Below are 13,145 nucleotides of genomic sequence, written 5' to 3' on the forward strand. Positions count from 1 at the left end.
GAAACTGTAAAGAATATCTAAAGGAATGAGTTTAGTGCTTAGTACATGTCATTATGGTGGTAACTCAACCAAGATGACTAGAGATCCTAAATTCTAAGCTCAACGAGAAAAAAAACATTGTTAATGATGGTTTAATATTACCAACAAACTCAATCCATTCTCATGTTTAATACTATGTTAAAGAATAAGGATAAACAATGAAGCTCGTACACGAGTTCATAAAGCCTAATGTTTTTAATGATTTGCTATGTTTGGCAGATAAAACCAAATTGTGTCTCGATGGGATAGTACTTATTAAAAATCACCTATATGAGTGTAAGAGGATACCTCTTCAAAGAATATCATTATAAAAAGCCTATTATCTATACAATCATGAAAATAAGAGTGTTTTTGGCTTAAAAGGTTACAACTATAAGAACTATAATTGGTTTTGTGACATATGGTTTTCTATGTATGCACCAAAGCTCGACCATTTTGAGGATGTCACGCCTACAAAATTGAATGATTGTATATATCCGATATATTTTCACTAAAAAAACTTCAAAGGGAAAGCTAATTATATTTTCTGAAACTTTTCCATTTCTTTTTCTTAGATTCATTCCCCATCAATGGGTGGATTTGTTGGGTTTTTAAAGTGTGAATGGAAAAAAAAGTTGTGACTTTTATGAAGAGTTGTAGCTTTAATGAAATGTTGTGACTTTATGAAGAGTTGTAACCTCAATGAAAAAGTAAGACTTTTATAAAAGGTCGGGACCTTTCCGAAGGATTGTAACTTTGCCAAAAGGTTGTTGCACTTCTGGTAAGGAACAATATGCACCTTTTCTCACTAACCTTTGTTGTCTATAAATAGACGGATTTCCTCTCATTTTAAGAGAATCAACTTTTTGGACATTTTCTACTATTAAATCTTGTATTGGAGGTGTACTTTACTATCATTGAGTGGTCCGCTGATACCATGGGTGGTAGGTATCTTTGCACAAGTGAGTATGATCGTGCTATGCTAGAAGGATGTATTCCATTAACGTAGGGAACTTGAGGGGAATAATTTACATAAGAAGACAATCTGCATCCTATAGGCTTGATTTTCTTCTTTGAAAACAATATTGTATTCTTCAATCTTTTTCTTATAACATCTTTTCTACCGGTTTAAATTTTCTAATTTTGAAAATAATCTTTAAGCTCATTTTTTTTACCAAGTTCTCCAATGTCTTTGTTCTAAGTATGTTAGGAATACATGATGAACAACATGACATTGCATAAAACATATATAGTGACTTATATGCTCACCCTGCTAGAGAATGGAATATCAACACATAGAAAATCAGTCATAACAATAACATTTTCTTATTCAATCCACACACACTACATCAAAAAGTAAAGAGTTTGAATTCCTTATATGCAAGAAAATAATTCAAGCCCTAGTAACACTCATACAAGAAGTAGGAAGAGAAGTGATGTTCTCTATATTAATGGACAAGATAATACATTTCATAGATTCTGGGATTACAGTATATTCTTCAAAGAAAATATATAATGACTTTACTAAAATAGCATTTTCTTATTCAATCCACACACACTACATCAAAAAGTAAAGAGTTCGAATTCCTTTATCAACACTCGTTCAAGAAGTAGGAAGAGAAGTGATGTTTTCCATATTAATGAACAGGATAATAATTCTCATAGATTGTGGGATTACAGTATATTCTCTAAACCAAATATATAATGCATTTACTATAGTAAATCATGGCCAGAAATTTGTTTCGGTCAGTAAAAGCTTAGTTGAAATTCTTTGTGAAAGGATCAATCTTTTTTATCACGCCCAAAAACAACCCTGAGACGCAGACAAAGGACCTAAGATCACCATTGACCCCAAGCTAACCCTACTAGCATTACATGAGCATCCAAAGAATAATAATAACTGATGCGGAAACTAATCATAAATAAATCTGAAATGATGGGTAATATGCATATAGTAAATGTAAATATATCAAACCTAAAAGTTTAATACAAGAGAAATATAAAACTCAAATACAAAACAACATTTAACTATTTCTGAAATAAGCCTCTAAAGTCAACTAAAAATGTTGACACATGCCCAAACTAGATCTACCAAACTTAAACTAAAGAAGAAAATTGGGAAGATAAACATGTCACTAGTCGTGAAATCATGAGATCTCGCCATGGATGTTTTCAAACCGAAGATCGAGATCCGATCTATGCATGATCTAAGTGATGGGGCCTGAACCTACATCACGAGAAGAAGTCGCGCAGAGTATTTGTAAGTACTTGAAAGTTATTGAGAATGTAGGATGGGGTAAAGTTTAAATAACATATATCTAAACAAGAAATAAAGCAAAAGCGTAATCTCAACATGATATAGATATTGAATACTAAGAAAATTGAATGAAATGACCAATTCATAACATGCTTACACTTAATACTGACTAAAGTGAAATGGTCCATGAACAAAAGTTTAAATAAACTACGGGAGCTACAAATAATCGTTAATAAAACCATATGAGCTAAATCTGAATAATGTATACGCCCCATTGATAGAACCAAAAATACCCGACCATAGGTATAGAGGTATATTGGCTTTATCACTAAAATCTACTTGTCGTGGAACTTAAAACATATGTGGATCATAGTTCTCAAACTATATGGGTAGCTCAACCTAGTCCAACTCGTTATTATTGTACTCCATATATATATATATAGTGATTAACATAGTATGACTAAATATGTATGATACATCGAATACCTCAAAATGACATACCAACTGAGAATGCACATAATAAACTAATTATGACACATTCCAAAATGAAGCATGCATATCTCATATAACATAAATATTTGGCCTAGCATGCGTAATTCAAGAACTAAAGAACTACTTAGCTAGGTTCTAAAATAGATGCAATAAATTGATTAATAACATAATAATTTTATTTGGATCATTCTAATAGCTAAAACCCCAATAAATATAGTAGTCAAGAAGCTGTAGGTCTATATGATATTAAGATAGTCAAGAATTCGACTGAAAACTAGGTACCTTATTTCATTCTTCAACAAAGGGGGTCTCGCCTCTTTCTCCTTTTCTGCTTCTAATTTTCTAAGCTTTGATTAATGATTTTACTATGGTATGTACTAGTTATTTTTATAGGATTAAATTGACAAAAACCACATAGTGTAGGGGTAAAATGGTGTAGTTTAAGTTCCCATCAAATAGGGGAAAAGACCAAAATAAAACCCTACTTAAAAATCTAACTGACCGACAAGTGCCACCTCCACGGACCGTGTGAAGAACCCCTTACCGTGAAGATCCCTGTGGTCCTCACTATGTCCAGAGATAAGAGGGTTCTGGGGACTATTCGACAACCCCCTACCATGGCCCGCATGGATGACCATACACTATGAAAATACCCGTGGTCCTCAATTGGGCTTAGATCTGGAGGATATGGTCTATGGGTATACTTGTTAAGCTTTGGTGAACCACCCCAAAATCCATGTGAAGAACAACGGACGGCTAAGGTCCTCGTGGTCCTCACTTAGGCATGGGGATCTACGGGATTTTCTAGGTCCTTATTGATACTACACGGTCCGTCATCCAAACCATGACCCGTGATGGGTTTCATGGTCTGACGTGTAGGCCTTATGGAGTTAAACTACAGACCGTAGACAATTCAGTAGACCATAGACCCTATCACGATCCGTGAACCCTACAGTGGTTCACTACTTTAGGTATGTTTTCTACTATTCTTTTCTAGGTCTGGTTTACGAGGTGCTACAATATCTCCCCATTTGAAAAATGTTTCTTCGAATGAGGCTAAATTAACTTAAATGGACGGACAGGGCTGCAATCCCTACCCCTAAACACTGGAAGCGTATTTCTTTTTAAACAAACTTCCAAGAACATGAAGAGACGCTGAAAATAAGAGTACAAACTGAAGGAAAATTGTACTAATTAAGACTGAATTTTCGCATAAATAACAGAAAAACGTAAGAGGAACTATTATCTCAATTTGGAATTGAACCAGTTTGAAAGGGATGAGGGTACTTGGCCTTCATGGTTGCTTCCTCTTCCCAAGTAGCTCCCTATATGGACTGAGTACTCCACAAAACCTTGACTTAAGTGACTTCTTTGTTTCTTAACTTTCAAACATAATGATCAAGGGTTTCAATTGGTACCTCTTCATAAGTGACACAATCCTTCACAACCACACTTTCTAAAGATACAATATACGTTGGAGCAACCATACACTTCTTTAAAAATTTTGAAAAATAGATACACTACTGCATGTTTTGTTGGCAACACTAACCCATCAGTGACTTTACTAACCCTTTTCAGTATACTATAAGGGCCTACATATCTAGGAATGAGATTCCCCTTGTTTACAAATTTTATCACCCCTTTCATAGGTGACACTTTAAGGAAAACATAATAATCAACTTTGAACTCTAGTTCCCTTCCCCTTACATCTACATAGGATATTTAGCAACTCTGGGTTGTATTATGTCTAATAAGTTGCACTTTCTCCATAGATTCATGGACTAAATCATGTCCTATAAAAGCTTCTTTAGCTACTTCAAACCAACCAACTGGAGACCTACATCTGCGCCCATACAATGCCTCATAAGGGGTCATTCAAATGCATGAATGGTAACTATTCTTGTGGTGAATTCTACATGAAGAAGGTTATCATCTCAATTACCCGTGAAATTGATCACTCAAGATCTCAAAATGTCCTATAAGGTCTGAATGGTATGCTCTACCTGGCCATCAATCTGTGGATGAAATATTGTGCTAAGGTTAACTTGAGTACCAAGACTTCTAGAAGTGACAGGTAAAATAAGGACCTCTATCTCATATGATATACAAAGAAGACACTCAACCTCACAATATCATTAATGTAACTTGGCGTACTCCATCTTGACGATAAAAAAGCATGAATGCTTACTAACTCTATCAATTATCAGCAAAACTGAATCATGATGTCCGCATACGTGGTATACCATTGATGAAGTCTATGTTGTGCACTTCCTATTTTCATGTAGGAATGTCAATAATTTGAGTCATACCTTCGAGTTTCTTATGTTCTACCTTGAATTGGTAGAAATTTGGGCACTTAGCAAAAAATCTGCTATATCTCTTTTATACTATTCCACCAATAGACTTCCGGCAGATTGCAATACATCGTAGTGGCGCTTGGATTAATAAAGTATCTGGACTTATGGGATTCTGCAAGAATATGTTGTTTCAACTCACCCACTTAGTGACACATAATCGAGCCTAATTGTGAAATACACCATCTCCCCTTTGAGAGAAAACCTACAGTTTGTAGTGATGGATTGCATCCTTTATTTCAAGCAATATTGGATCACTATCTTGTTTACTCTTAAACTCCACCAGTAATGAAGATTTTGCCCCATTCTGAACTGTTACACCACCACCTGATATGTTGATTAGGAAAACTCCCAGGCGAGCAAGTCTATGAACATTCTTTGTTATGTCCATTCTTTCTTCCTCAACATGTGCTACACTACCCATAGATAATATGTTAATATAATCAGCTACTACATTTGCCCTATCTGGATGGCATTATGTTTGAGGAACTCTAGCCATCTTCTTTGGTGAAGATTCTACTCTTTCTGGGTTAACACATAGTGAAAGGCTCCTACGATAAGTGAAAAAATTTATGTGAACACCAAACAAGTAATGTCTCAAAACCGTAGGTGCAAACACAAATGCTTCCAACTCAACTTCATTAGTCGGATAATTCTTATTATGCACCTTATGTTTTCTTGAAGCATAAGCAATAACCTTACCTCGCTGTATCAACACACAACCGACGACGAATGCGAAAGCATGACTTTATATGACATAACTATTTGACCCTTCAGACAGATTAAAAATAGGAGTTGTAGTCAAACTAGTGTTTAATTATGCAAAGCTTTTCTCACAATGATCTGACCCTGATACTTGGCCTTCTTCTCGATCAACTTAGTAAATAGAGAGTCTATAGATGAAAATATTTCCACGAACCTTTTGTAATAACCTACTAGACCAAGAAAACATCTGATATCTGTTGGAGAGGTAGGTTTATGACATTTTTTCGGTGCATTTTTATGGGAATCAACTCGAATCCCTTTGGTCGACACTATATGCCCTAGGAAGGAAACTTAGTGCAACAAAAACTAACATTTGCTAAATTTAGCGAATAACTGGCAGTCCTTGAGAGTTCGCAGAACAACCCTCAAATGTATCACATGTTCTTCCTTATTCTTAGAATAAATGAGGATATTATCAATATAGACTAACAAAAAAGTGCATATATTTCTTGAACACTTTGTTCATCAACTCCATGAAAGTTGTAGGAGCATCGGTTAGTCCAAATAACCTTACTAAAAATTCGTAATGACCATACCGACTTCTGAAGGTTGTATTTAGAATGACACTATCTATGAATCTAAGATGAGGATAACCTAATCTAAAGTGTATCTTTGAGAAATTACTAGCACCGTCAAACAAGTCATCATTCCTAGGAACGGGATTCATATTATTGATTGTGACCTTATTCAACTACATACATTCAATTATCGTTCTTAGAGAACCATCATTCTTCTTTACGAAAAACACTAGTGCACCTCATGGTGAAATACTAGGTATGATGAAGCCCTTATTTAGAAGGTTTTTAAACTTCTCTTTCAATTTAATAAGCTCTAATAGATCCATTCTAGAAGGAGTAATGAAGATAGGTTAGGTATCTGGAAGGAGATCAATTCCAATGTCGATTTGCTAGTAAGATCTTTTGGAAAAGCTTCTGGGAACTCATTGACTGTAGGAACTGACTCAAGAGTTGAGGTTTTGGAGCTTTAATACTTAACCCTAACTAGATGATATTTATAGCCCTTAGAGATCATCTTTCTAGTCTTAGGTTAAAAATCAAGTTACTTTTCAAAAAATTATTTGAGGTTGGGGTGTTACCAACATAGAGTGAGATGTTTGGACATTCCCAAAACAACTTTTCGAACAATTTATGTTCATTATAATCTCCTAGTCATGTATTTTTGTTTAACTAATGCCACGACGACTTTTATGGACCTCATGAATGGGGTGTTATGGATAATTTTCTTTATTGGTGATATCTTGGTATATTCCAAGAGCGAGGATTAAAACATGGGTCATTTGAGGGAAGTATTTCAAGTCCTAAAGGAACATCACCTATTTGCTAAATATAGTAAGTGTGAAATTTTATTGAGATCGGTTGCGTTTCGTGGTCAGATTATTTCATGTGATGGTATAGAGGTCGATCCAAAGAAAATAGAGGCGGTTAAGAATTGGCCTAGACTTTTAACTCCCACAAACATTTGAAGTTTCTTGGGTTTAGCTGGATATTATAGTAGATATGTTGAAAGGTTTGCATCTATCGCTTCTCTTTTGATAACCTTAATTCAAAATAAAGCTATGTTTTAGTGCTCTAAAGCTTGTGAAAGAGTTTTTGAACAGTTGAAAAATAAGCTACCTCCGCTCCAGTATCGACTTTACCGGAGTGTACCAAAAGGTTCATTGTGTAATGTGATGCTTCTCGAGTATATTTTTGGGATGTTTCCTCATGCAATATGGTAAGGTGATAGCATATTCCTCTAGGCAACTCTAGGTACATGAGAAGATCTACCTAACTCATGATCTTGAATTAGCGATTGTTGTGTTTTCTTTAAAGATATGGGACACTATATATATGGATTTCATATGTATGTGTTCATGTATCATAAAAGTCTTTAATTTGGGTTCACTCAAAAAGAGTTAAATCTCCAACAATGAAGGTGGTTAGAGATTTTGAATGATTATGATATTAGTGTCCTTTACCATATCAGAAAATCCAATGTAGTTGCTGATACTTTGAATAAAATGCCTATGTGTAGTGTTGCCCGTGTTGATGTTGGTAATAAAGAGTTAAAGATAGATGTGCATAGATTGTCCCGGTTGGGTGTTAGATTTGAAGATTCTCCAAAGAGGGTTTCATGGTTCATTATAACTCTGACTCGTCTTTAGTGGTTTAGGTGTAGTCTAAGCATCATCTTGATCCTCTATTGATGAAGTTGAAGGAATCGATTCTTAATAAGTTCAACGAGTCCTTCTCCCAAGGGGGGATGGTTGTGTGTGCCGGATGTGCATGACTTAAAAAGACATATTATGGAAGAGGCACATGGTTCCCGATATATCATTTATCCAGATGACACCAAAATGTCTCGTGATAGATAAGATGTCTATTGGTGGAACAGATTGAAGAAGGATATGGCGGAGTTTGTGGCTAAATGTCCTAATTGTCAACAAGTCAAGGATGAACATCAATGACCTAGAGGATTAAGTCAATATATACCAATCCCTAGTTGTAAATGGGAAGATATCCATCTAGATTTCGTTGTGGGTTTGCCTTGTACAAGAAGGCAAAATGATTCAGTATGAGTTATTGTTGATAGGTTGAAAAAATCTACAAATTTTATCCAGTCAAAGCTTTATATTAAGCGGAGGAATACACTAACTTTTATCTTAAGGAGATTTTGAGTATTCACGGAATTCCCTTGTCTATAGTTTCGAATAGAGGCACTCAATTCACTTCTGATTTTGGGAAAACATTCCAATGTGGACTTGGTACCAAGTTTAAACTAAAAACCGCATTTCATCCACAAACAGATGGTTTGGCGGAATGAACCATCCAAACCTTAGAAGATATGTTGAGGGAATGTTTCATTGACTTCAATAGTATTTGGGATGACCATATACAATTGATCGAATTTTCCTACAATAATAGTTACCATGCGAGTATTCCCATGGCACCCTTTGAGACCATTTATTGGATGAGGTGTAGATCTCCAATCGGGTGGTTTTGAGGTAAGTGAGTTTGCTCTAATAGGTCCTGAAACAGTTTATTAGGTTATGGAGAATGTAAGACTCGTAATGGATCATTTGGAGACGCCCCAAAGTTGGAAAAAATCTTATGCCGACATAGAGAGAGGGAACTTGAGTTGATGGTAGGCTATTGGTCTCTTTGAAGATATCACCCATGGAAGGGGTTGTGAGGTTTGGAGTTTCAGGAATCGGTTCTTTGTTAGTTTAATGAGTCAATCTACCAAGGAGGGGATGGTTTACTCAGGTACCAAGGAATGTTGTGTGTGTCGTATGTATATGAATAAAAATAAAATAAAATGAAGAGGCATATGGTTCCCGATATATCATCCATTTGGATGAAATAAAAATGTCTCGTGATCTATAAGAGGTCTATTGGTGGAACAGTTTGAAGAGGGATATAGCGGAGTTTGTGGCTAAATGTTCTAATTTTAAATATGCAAGTCCGAAAATCAAAGACAGAGAGAATTAACTCAAGATATACCTATCCCTACTTGGAAATGGGAAGATATCAATATGGATTTCATTGTGGGTTTGCTTTGTGCACGAATGCAAAACAATTCGATATGGGTTATTGTTCATAGGTTGAAAAAATCTTCCCATTTTATCCCCGTCAAAACTACTTATTCGACGGAGGAATACGCTAACTTGTATCTAAAAGAGATTGTGAGAATGCTCGAAATTCCTTTGTCTATCATTCTTATAGGGACACTCAATTCACTTCTCATTTTTGCTAAACATTCCAAAGTGAACTTGGTACCAAGGTAAAACTAAGTACCGCATTTTATCCTCAAATGGATGGTTTGGTTGAACGAACCATCCAAACCTTAGAAGATATGTTAAGAAAATGTGTGATTGACTTCAAGGGTAATCGGGATGAACGTATACCATTGATTGATTTTTCGAACAATAATAGTTTTCATTCGAGTATGGCCATGGCACCTTTTGAGGCCCTTTATGGGAGGAGGTGTATATCTCCCAATATCCTCATCTTTTCCTTTATTTTCTAGTGAAGTTGAGGTTAGTAACTTCTACGAGGTTTGGTTTTTTAAGGGTATTAAGTGTGGTTTGAACTCTTATGATATCCCTTCATTATGCATGTTCTTGTGAAGAATCCATGTTTCATATGTGTCTTGAATTATATGTTATTCATACTTGATGATAGTTGATTACATGTTTGTTATAGTGAGTTATGTGGTATTTCTTGTGAAACTGCTCATGTGTGAAGTGATCAACTATGTATTGCTTCTTGTTGAATGTATGGAGCCATATAGGAAGAAGAAGGATGTTCCTCCTAGCAAAAGTGAAATTGTGAAAGGTGTGCATAATTGATAGTTGGCATAGTTTGTATCTTGTTCATGGTGCTTTGTTGTGTTTAGATAGGGAGTGAATGTTTCCTCCTTTTGTATTGATTTATCCTTATGTATCAAAGTTTATTTGGACTTCTAGTCTTGAGTCATAGTTTCCAAAGAGATGTGTAAAGTGTCATTCGAGACGAATGTTCCCAAAGGGTGGGATATTGTTATACCTCGGATATCCAAGGACCTATGCTAGTGTCTCACCTTGTGTGGAATGTGTAAAAATGTTGTTTCCAGGCCTAAACAAAGGTTAACTTGATGAGGAAGTATTAGAGATTATACCTCAAGAAATGACCATGACGTCCGAAGACGAGTGAAAGTGATCTAGTGTGCCTTTAGGTTTTGTAGGGTGTTTGAAGAGTCATATGAAGGTCAAGATTTCTGAAAATTTACAGGGTACACCTTAGTTCTCGTTTAGGTTCACAACTTCCACGTACAACTTCACAATAACTACCCTAAAGAATCTTGTAGAGTACCCAACCATAGACCCAAAAATTTCTCAAATCGGAACAACGAAGAGGATCGACGAGACGTCAATGGACTCATGCCCCGTCGATGGTGGTATTGAGTACATACATATACTCCTCCTTTTTGGTCCCCAAAATGGATCCTCAGTTCCAAACCACGTTTGAATAGAATGGTTCGTAGACTGGTTCACGAGTTATCAACGGGTCTTATCGTTTGACCCAAACTTCACTACCTCCACATGGCATAAATGGGGGTAGTTGAGAAATTTGTTAATTAATTAACTAATATTGATAAATGGTTATCATTATTTAACTTAGGCTTATTAAAGTTATCCATAGTCATTAAACTAGTATAGCACCCCATAACTCTCAAAACCCAAAAATCTGACATTTTCTCTAGTTTCTCTCACTAACCCAAAGACCCCCCATTGAAGGAGAAGGTCAAGCTTTCTCTAGGGAGTCATGATCAAGAATTTTCTTCAAAAATATCAAATAATTTTTACGGTATGGCGACTATTCACTTTTGGTACTTCTTTACCCAAGAGGTTCTTCAAAATTTTGATTTCAATGTTCTTTCAAAACCTAGTTTTCATCATTTTTTGTGAGTCTTCTTTCTAATTTGATTTTTTAAATCTTAATTCAAAAATTAGGGATTATATATGCATGTGTAAGGGTGGATTGATGTATTACTTTAGGTTTTGACCCGATTCTTTAGAAAGGCCCATGAATACCCCTCTTATCGTAACACTAACTTGTGAATTATGTTTCTTTATGATTACAGGAGATGTAATTGCATGTGTTCTTTCATAATTTACAATTATATGATGATGATGGTTGAATTTTTGGGTGAATATCATGGAATTTTTTTCATATCTTGGATGTATTTCTTGAAGGCGATTGGTAAGACTTTCAAGGTCATGGACACTTTATTGTAATAATGTTTGTCGATTATTGGTAATGTTGTTCAATTGAAGTATGAATTTCTAAATAGGTTATGAAAATAATGGGTGTTAAGCGATGATTGGTGTATTATTATGACTGATTGGAGGTGATTCACATGTGCATCTTATTATTATGTCATTATGTAATGTTCTCACATAATGTTGGGTTGTGATGAAAGGACTTTGTCATCCTAGAACCTCGGAGCCATGAACATGTTATATGAGGGGCTAAACTACTAAGACTTATCTTATAAATTTATGCTATGGAAGATGTAAATATACTTCAAAAAGGAAATCTAACTTAGCACCGAGTGACTTGATAATGAGAGGTGTCTCTTTCAAAAAGAAAAGCTGGTTCACCAAATTTTCTCATGAGGTGATAACTACAATCCGAATTTGAATAAAAAGAGTTTCTAGTAACTATATCCTAATTCCTTAACTATGTGCCCCTATAAGAAATGTATCTAGTGAATCCACCTACATGCTATTATCATGTGTATATCCTGCCTTGGCAAGTAGGATGGCCTCCTTTTGGTGTGACGAGTTGACACGTGATTCCTTGTTTAGATCACATGGTAAAATGTCGGTTATGACGAATTTTCCCCAAAGTAAATTAAATGAATGTACGTAAAAAAGGAATAATAACGATGATTACTTAAGTGTACTTAGTGTAGGTAAGGTTATGGGACTTTACTTATTTTTTGGACAAGCTGTCCTTGAGGACAGTCTTAGAGTGGTTTATTTATGTACACATGTTATGAATGAAATGCACAATGTTAATCCTCAATAATTTTGGTTTTATATGATTTTGGTTTAACTTGATATACATGAGGTGTGTCTAAATTTTTATGGATGAGATTACTACACTTCTTATAATGTTATATGATGCAAAGGAAATACTTATGGTAATTTTTCTAATTACATCATTTATGTGGGGTGATGGTGTTTCACATATACATTGCACTAGTTGACTAGAATTAGATTATTAGTTAGGTCCTGTGATGTATTGATGAATGATGCTTATGGATTTATTAAGATGTTACTCTTAAACATGTCATATTAAAATGTCTTATTATTGTTATGTCAAGAACTTGTATATGTTCCTGGAATGTGCACGAATGCTTTTAAATAAAATTTGGCATGCTTACAAAAATTGTCCCTTTGTGCATATTTTTAAGTGATTTACTTGCATATATTTGCATACTTAGCACATGTGGTTTGTGCATAACCCATATTCTATTCTATTTTCTACAAAAAGTATAGGTTCAGGTAATTGATAATATTCCACTATTTCCTTGAAGAACTTGAATTGATAACTCCAAGTTGGTGGGTCATCAAGTCCGAAGATGAAGATGCATAACTCTAGTTTCATGTATCCTATTTCAAAGACTTTATTGTAAATTCTATTGTTGAACATATTTTAATGAAGTAAAGGCTATGTGCCAAATCTTGTACTCTTATGTTTGGATGGTCG

Source organism: Solanum pennellii, chromosome 11, assembly GCF_001406875.1.
Source record: "Solanum pennellii chromosome 11, SPENNV200".
Classification (NCBI taxonomy): domain Eukaryota; kingdom Viridiplantae; phylum Streptophyta; class Magnoliopsida; order Solanales; family Solanaceae; genus Solanum; species Solanum pennellii.